The sequence below is a fragment of the Pholis gunnellus genome (genome assembly GCF_910591455.1).
Source record: "Pholis gunnellus genome assembly, chromosome: 21".
NCBI classification, from domain to species: Eukaryota; Metazoa; Chordata; class Actinopteri; order Perciformes; family Pholidae; genus Pholis; species Pholis gunnellus.
In genome coordinates, this window is record NC_136548.1 from 13,522,117 (window position 1) to 13,530,048 (window position 7,932).

Genomic DNA, 7,932 nt, shown 5'->3' on the forward strand with positions numbered 1-7,932 from the left:
TATCTTCTGGACTCAAACTAATCCAGTCTGTTGTTCTACATTAGTGCAAACATGAGGATGTGTTTCATCACTGTCACTGTCTAATGCCCTCCGTGAATTTTGAAAAAGGGAAACAGCCTTGTGCATGTTTGCTTCCACGTTCTCTCCAGTTTGCATGATGAAGTGGCTTTAAAAAAGGCCATTTAAATTGAATTCCCAAAAGGTTCCCTCAGCCATTCCAGTTGAATTGCCTTCCCATTATAGACATCCCAAGATTTAAATAACAAAGGCATTCCCTCTTTGTCTGTAGTGCAATAATTAGTCTACAGCTGGTAAGAGCGTCACTGGAGTCTCAAAAGAAACCCAATGATGGAAGAATTCAATCTAAAAGCTGTGTTTCCCGCTGCGATCACATTTACATGTAATCAATGTCTGGTTGAAAGACTTCTTGCTTTTTCATAATTGATAGAAGACTTATGACATATTATTCATTCATAGTTCTGTCTCTATTTGCATGCTCTTTATGATGTTGCACAAAGTCCTGTTTCACATGCAGATTTGACAACGCATGGCAGTGTGATTCATTCTTTATTTACTTTAAGTTCCTTTAAATGAATACTTCATCAGCCCAGTATACACAGAGCGAAGTTAACGCTGCACCTAAATCAAGAGCGATCAGCCGGAAATATTACAGCTCGACTTATTTCGGACGGATCCATTCATCAAAGGGCTTCAGTCACTCCACTGAAATCTGCGATGGGAAAACAAAACAGAGTGGCTGCCAGTCGTGGCATTTAAATCATTCTAATCATCCATCCCACTCTCTGTATCGTGATATATTGCAGGGAGAAAGAGATTACGCCACCACATTTTGTGACGCCTACATCTCAGCTTTCCACACAGACACTGGGTCAACTTGTAAGCAAACTGCTGCACGCTCTTCATTGTGAAATATGTGCTTTAAAACTGCAAGTGCTCTATAGTACGGCAAGTAATGACTATTTGCATTATTGTCTTTTTTATTAGTTTATAAAATGTCAAAAAAAGTGGGAAATGATCACCACAAGTGTCTCACAACTCTAGAAAATGATCTTCACATTGCTTGTTTTCTTCAGTTAAAAGTCAAAAACCGAAGCCCAAATATTCAGTGTATCCTCACATTGGAGAAGCTAGAGCCAGAGTACTTTTTCTTTCATGATAAATAACTCGGACATTTAAATTAGACTAATTGATTAACTGCTCCAGCGCCACTGCTCTTGACGACTTTTGCATTTACATCCCATCTGCCTGGCTTTTCCTCCGATTCAGTTCGCTTGTATGAAACCCTCGTAGCTATAATCAGCTACAATGTGAGTAATTGAAAGCTTCAGTACAGTAGTTAAAACCTCCCTGTGCTACTCCGCACATTAACTCCTGCAACTTGAAAGTAATGAGGGGAAGTGAGAGGAGGTTAACGTGATGTGATGCACCCTGAGGGCACGTCTTCACCATTAACCAAAACGTATCAACCCTCGCGTGAATCCGTATTGCATCGGCGTATAGAGCCCATTGTAGACGCTTATGTCTTGTGATGCGTTTAAATGAGTCTGACTAGAGATCCCTGTTTTATATTTAAAGAGTCAATTAGGGATGTTGTGGCGTGAACTGTGGGACGTTTAATTAGCAGGTGCTGTGATGGCTCCTCAGATCCTCAACACACTGTACTTCATCACATCTAATGATCTGTATAGGATCCACATAAGGTCTGTGTGTGCAACCAGTCACCTAAAACTGTTTTGTTTTTAAATGGAAACATTTCTCTGCTGCAGCTACACATGGTGATCCATTTGGCCAGCATTTCCCAGTAGGTCCAGTTGCCTCGCGGCGGTATGTGGTCTATTTTGGTGTCTCAGGTAGGACAAAGAGAAGAGAGGACCATTCCGTCCCTCTCGAGGCTTCCCCTGCTCTCATTGGTCAGCGGGAGATCCTTTTGTTTTGGCTCTTACGGACAAACGAGCCTAACAACGCATCTCATGAATGGAAGCCACAATATTCCCGCACAAAGAAAACGTGACAAAATATCGGATTCCTGGAATAAAAGCAGTCCCTCACAGACCTGATGGAGACTGTGATTAGATTGTTCGGACAGTAGCCTAATTGATATAATACTTTCGTGTAACGACATGCGAGTCTACATGCTGTTAACTCCACAAGCATGCAGCTCTTTCTCCCACTTTAAACCGAAGCAAACGGAGGCAACTCTTGAGTTAGATTAGAGCACATAGTGACCCATTCATTCTCTACGGGCGGCGGGCGCCTCTCCGCTGAAAGGAGCCCGTTATATTGGCGATGTCTCCGGTTGTATACAGGTCGCACACACACACACACACACTCACTCACCAAAAAAAACTTTTCCATTTCTGCACGCACTCGCTTTCCGAGACTAAAAAAAACCCGGGTACATGAACTTCACCGGCTCGGAACTGATGAAGACAACATATCGCAACAGAAACTTAAAAAAAATAAAAATGAAAAAAAGCATGTACAGGAATCTAGATACACAAGGATAAACATCGCAGAGAAAATGTGTGAAATAAATCCTACCATGAGTGTCTTTTTTTTGCACCGCTCACGCGACCACCCGGATCAAACAACTTGTCATTGCCGCCTCGTATATTTCCATTCCGGTCACCGGATTAATGGCATTTGTAAATCCGTGTAATTATTATTTCTTTCCTTGGCTGGCGGGTTACACGTGAACAAGTTGTAGACTCTCCGCGATGTGACAGCCTCTCTTTGCCTTCTGCCTCGCTCTCGAGCTCTGATATGAACGGTGGGAGTCAGCGCCTCTCTCTCTCGCTCTCTCTCTCTCTCTCTCTCTCGCTCGCTCGCTCGCTCGCTCGCTCTCTCTCTCTCTCTCTCTCGCTCTCTCTCTCTCTCTCTGTCTCTATTGGTGCTGGGGTAAGGGTGAGAGGCAGCAAAAGAGGGAGCAGTGAGCAGGGGTCCCTTAATACGAGCTATGATCTCCTACTAGAATTTAACAGACTAATTTAAAGGGCCACTTCACACAAATATACAAATACACATTTTTTTTTTAACCGACCCTAAATTCTATACAGTCATGCACATAGTTTTGGTTTTACCTGCCCGGGTTTTTAGATATCGGTTTCAAATATCTGACTCCACCTTGATACAATAGAGGTGAATATAATTTCATTTGCGGTGCTCACAGTAGAGCTATTGAAAGATTGCATTTTTATTTTTATTTTCTAAATCAAAGGACGTCCCAGTGGCTTTTGGTGGTTGAGGCGCTTGCCATATAGCCGCAGCGTTCCCTGTGGGAGTCCTGGCAGGGAGCTTTGCTGCATGTCATATCACACGCCTTCTAATTAAAAGATGGATAAATAAATCAACAGCCACAACCAGAAGGAGTGCCCTCTCTTAATTCATTCCTTCAGTTTCATTGATCAAATCTTAATTGTTCGTACTAAATCCTTTAAACACATTTGATGCGTGCAGTAAGACGATTCAGCATCACTGCCTACCATCCCACATATATAACCTCACAAATAGAACAGGGAAAGGTTTGACATACACAAATAGATGATCGGTCTAATTCCATGAAAGTGGTTATTTTGAGTAATCACATGTATTTCTGGAAAGACAAGTCACTTAAATTGTGGGGGTAAAATTCTGGTGATAGTCTGTTTTTTCTTATATCTTAGGCCTACTTTAATTACTATTTAGATTTTCTTGTTGTCAACAAATCCCATGAAAAGGCCAAAGCTAATCATCAACAGAGTAGTAATCTATCTCTCAAGACACACATTACATTTTAATGAGACAAACACCTCTGCATGGTCAATGAGAAAATAAGCTTTTACTAATTTACGCGAACTGGCCCTTTAAGCTCACCATTGATTCATCTCCTTTAAGTCCATGCGCTAAACACATACAGACCTCTGTAGTCACAAAATGAACACCATAACATATTATTGCCCAAGTCTCTATTGGACCATCATTGTATTATTGAGTCTATAGAGGGGTTGGTTATGGGCGGGTGACAGTGGGGGAGGGGACCGTGGCCACCAAGACAGCTGCTGCTCACTGGCTAGTTATTCAGACCATTAAGGCAAAGCAGGATTTATAGCAGGCCACATCATGTCTGTACGTTTGTTAGGTTTCCTTTGCTCAGCTTTGGCCTTGCACTGAGTTAGCGGCGTCTACGACATTACCGCTACGGCTCGAGAATTTAGACAAGGTGTTTGCCTCCAAGACAAAGGAATATAACAGAAAGCGCTGCAATTACTTCGGAAAACAAAGGCCAATCATTTCCCATTCCTTTGAGGATGTGTGTTTATCTGCTGGTGTTTCAGCAGACAGACCAACCCCCAATTCCTGCATGATGAAAGTCCAGCAGGGATCACGGAAGCATGTGGAACAGAGACGTGGGAGGTGATTCGTCATGACGAATCCGGACGTATTGAGCAGCTTGGCCGCGCTGTAGCCTCATGCGGCCGCAGTTGTCTCCGCGAGAGACGGATTACAAAGCTGGGAAATATGTTGTTTTCATATTGTGTTTCAGCGATGCCACCACGGATCTGCTGCTGCCGTCGCTGAGTCAATCATCATCATCACAAGCATCCTCGTGGCTGCCATTAAGCCTTCAGTTGCTGTTTTCCATGTGCTAGTTTCAGAGGCCTCCAACATCCGTTATTGCCAGTATGTCTTTTCCTTTATTGCAATAAACAGCTAGCCCAAGGGAGGTTATAGATTTTCAAGAATTTCATCTACTCAAAAAAATGAATTTTTCTGATCGCCTGCTGTACATCTCACTCGAGGATGATCTCATTCCAAACAACTATTAGCACAGTTTGCAAGTATTCATCCTCAAAGCTTCTGATGAACAACACTGATGATGATGATGGTGATCTCCTTGGCAAGTCATCCAGAGCACATGAGTCACGGCGCGTGTGGTTTGCCCCACGTCTGCAGTGAGACATGCCTCTCAGCAACAGCCTGTCTCAGCCTCCGTCTCTATTAAACCCCGCTGGAAGTCACTGGAAAGGAAACAAATAGGAAAACGTTGCTGCTATTGTTTGTTCTGTCTCCCTGTGTGTTCTCAGCTAAGACAATTGCATACCCGCGTTTGTTTTGTGTGTGTCATCACACACACATTAGGAAGGCGACGCACATGTGTGTGTGTGTGTGTGTGTGTGTGTGTGTGTCATCACACACACATTAGGAAGGCGACGCACGTGTGTGTGTGTGTGTGTGTGTGTGTGTGTGTGTGTGTGTGTGTGTGTGTGTGTGTGTGTGTGTGTGTGTGTGTGTGTGTGTGTGTGTGTGTGTGTGTGTGTGTGTGTGTGTGTGTGTGTGTGTGTGTGTTTGCTTGTTCTTGAAGCCCTTGTGGCCATTTTTTCGCCTTCGAGCCAATTCCACTGAAATGAATGACCAGATATTTGACCCAGAACCTTAGTTAATTCAGTTTGGCCGTGTCATTCAGTCAGTCGCTTGCATCATCGCACACATTCCAGTATTGCTTTCTCAAAAAACGGCATGCCAAAGATAAAAGTGCTAATATTTGGCAGTTGGCATGAAACTTTTTACTCCCCTTTATGCATCACTGTAACAATCAATTCAGTGTCATCACTGCTATTGGTGGTCAGCAAATCCAACTCATAGTGTGGTGGTTTTCCACTGCACTAACCGATTTTGAAGCCTCCAAATGTGATCAAAGAACCGCAAAAATAGTCTATGAAGTTACATTTTGTCAGGTTTCATATTTCCTTAAAATAGGAGCCAAAAGAAATCAAATTGAAAAGCTTTTATTTTGTAGTCGAGTCGAGACTTTGTAGTGTCAGGCTGATTCCCTGTTATTAACTCATTTGAGTCCACGTGAGTCACATCCATACCAGAAATTTCCATCTCACCTGGATGGAGAGGAGGAAACTGCATCCCCACGGCTCCCCTGTTGAGGGGTATTTTTATGAACAGCACACCCCCGTCAGCTCAAACATAGTCGTTCAGTTTCTAGTGTTCCGTATAATGGAAAGAGTTTAAAATGTTGCACAGAACCCGAGCAGGACAGTCAAATGAGATTAGAAATAATAGCTCTTAGACATGCCTTTTAGTGAGAGGGGGCGGAAAAGATGTCTGATAAAATTATATTGGGGATTTCCTAGAGTAGAGTGAACACTGACCTCATGTTTAAATGATTCACTGTTTCCACTGAATGCAGTATGTTTCCAATACTTTTGTTCATGACGAGGGCATGAGGTGTCTCTATTTTGTCCTCCGTGCAAATGTGTTGGTTGCTAAGTCTGGTTTTAGAGCTGCTGCCATGCGGTTCTTTCCAGCCTGAGTATTGCTCATCTCTTTCATTCAGTCTGTCAAGGCTGAAAGGTGATTGCAGCCTGACCCATATGTGCTATTCAGCACCGATATAAGGGTCGAAAACTAAGATCGTGGAATGCAATTTCAGATTGAAGAATGGCTGTAATCCCGCTTTAACTGATATTTCATATTGCAGAGAAATCATCATGAAAAATAAGTTATTACGTTTAAATTTAGTAAACAAGATACAATAGTTTCAGAAATAATTGTCCCTCATTTTTCATACCATCTTAATACAACCCCAAATCTTCAAATGATGAACTTTTCCGAACCTTGAGTTCATATCTTGATCTGTAGTTTTCATATTGTCAAAACTACCCATGAAAATTCCCCAAACTATCAATGCGTTAATTCATCTCAATACTTTCAAACTTCCCTACCTTGTCTGTGGCTCTCAGCCTCGAGCTGATTTCTTCCCACAGAAGATGAAAATCTTTAAAATCATGTCACACGTATATATAGTTTCAATCTATTGAATATGTTTTCTCTGCAAGATCCACTCTTCCAGTACAATATCTGCTACTAGCAGCAGCTAAAACACGAGTAACATGTGTGTGTGTGGTTATATTTAGGAAGTCACAACACTTGATTACGGTTGGTAAAAGAGTTTGGTCTCAGTAGATTTTAAAAAAACTGAGTGACGCAGGTTGAATTGCTTTCCGATTTATCAGACTGCTTGTATTTATTGATGAAAAAGTAGCCGTGTGCAGTAAAATGATGCCAACACTGTTACTTCTTCACGTTCTGTTGATAATGTTAGTTCATTTTTGAATGTTTTTAACAAAGCCAGAGTTTGGAAGTTCTCGTAGCTCTACTGGAAGATGTTCCAGAGAGCTTAAATGATGGTTTGATACAGACTAACATCATGTGAATAAATAATGCAAACTCCTATATGGCTTACTACAGAGCAGGCTAAATTTACCACCATTAGTGGATGTTTTTCTTCGACTAGAGGGGTTCCTCCAAGTTCAGCTGACTAAAGCTGATCTGTGTCATTATTATTGTTATCATATGTGCTAATCTGCTGTAATCTCTGTAAGATATTTGACTCAACGGTCCGGGGGAGACATCAGCCGAGAAACAGTGCTGCCTCAGCACTTTGAGCAAACGGGGTCTTTTCGATCGGAGCTGCCACACTCCATCGTCTTCGTCATAGCTCTTTTACACGTCGGTGGATGAATGGAAGAATTGAAAATTTCTGTTGCAATACTCAATAGCTGCGCTCAAAGAGTCACCGGAGGGGAGAACAGCAGAGGAATACACATTTGATTTATGAGGGCCCGCTCGTGTTTGTGGTTCCTTCTCGTGGAAAAGGTTTTTCTTGAAGTGGTCTCGTCTCTGGAGGAAGCCCAATAGAGCCGAATCCTGTAGCGCTGGACAGGAAGCCATACATCAGCTTGCTAGGCAGGGTCACCGCCCATTTGCCCATAACAGTGCACATACGCACATTTTCCACACGTATATACAATCTCCCATACCTGAAAGGTAACAACACAATATAATGTTAACAACATGGAATATACAGATAGTTCATGCATGCAAGCTTGATGGAGTTGTTGTTTGAGTTGAGCTGCAACA

General features: G+C 42.4%; 1 protein-coding gene across 1 annotated transcript in view; it reads right to left on the reverse strand.

Moving 5' to 3' along the window:
* The window catches only part of chst15 (carbohydrate sulfotransferase 15), a 35,833-nt gene extending 33,092 nt beyond the window's left edge, over positions 1–2,741 (reverse strand). The window contains exon 1 of the mRNA XM_079182816.1: positions 2,563–2,741. The gene's annotated coding sequence lies outside the window, so the exon portion shown is untranslated. The remainder of the gene's footprint in view (positions 1–2,562) is intronic.
* Positions 2,742–7,932: the final 5,191 nt, after the last annotated feature.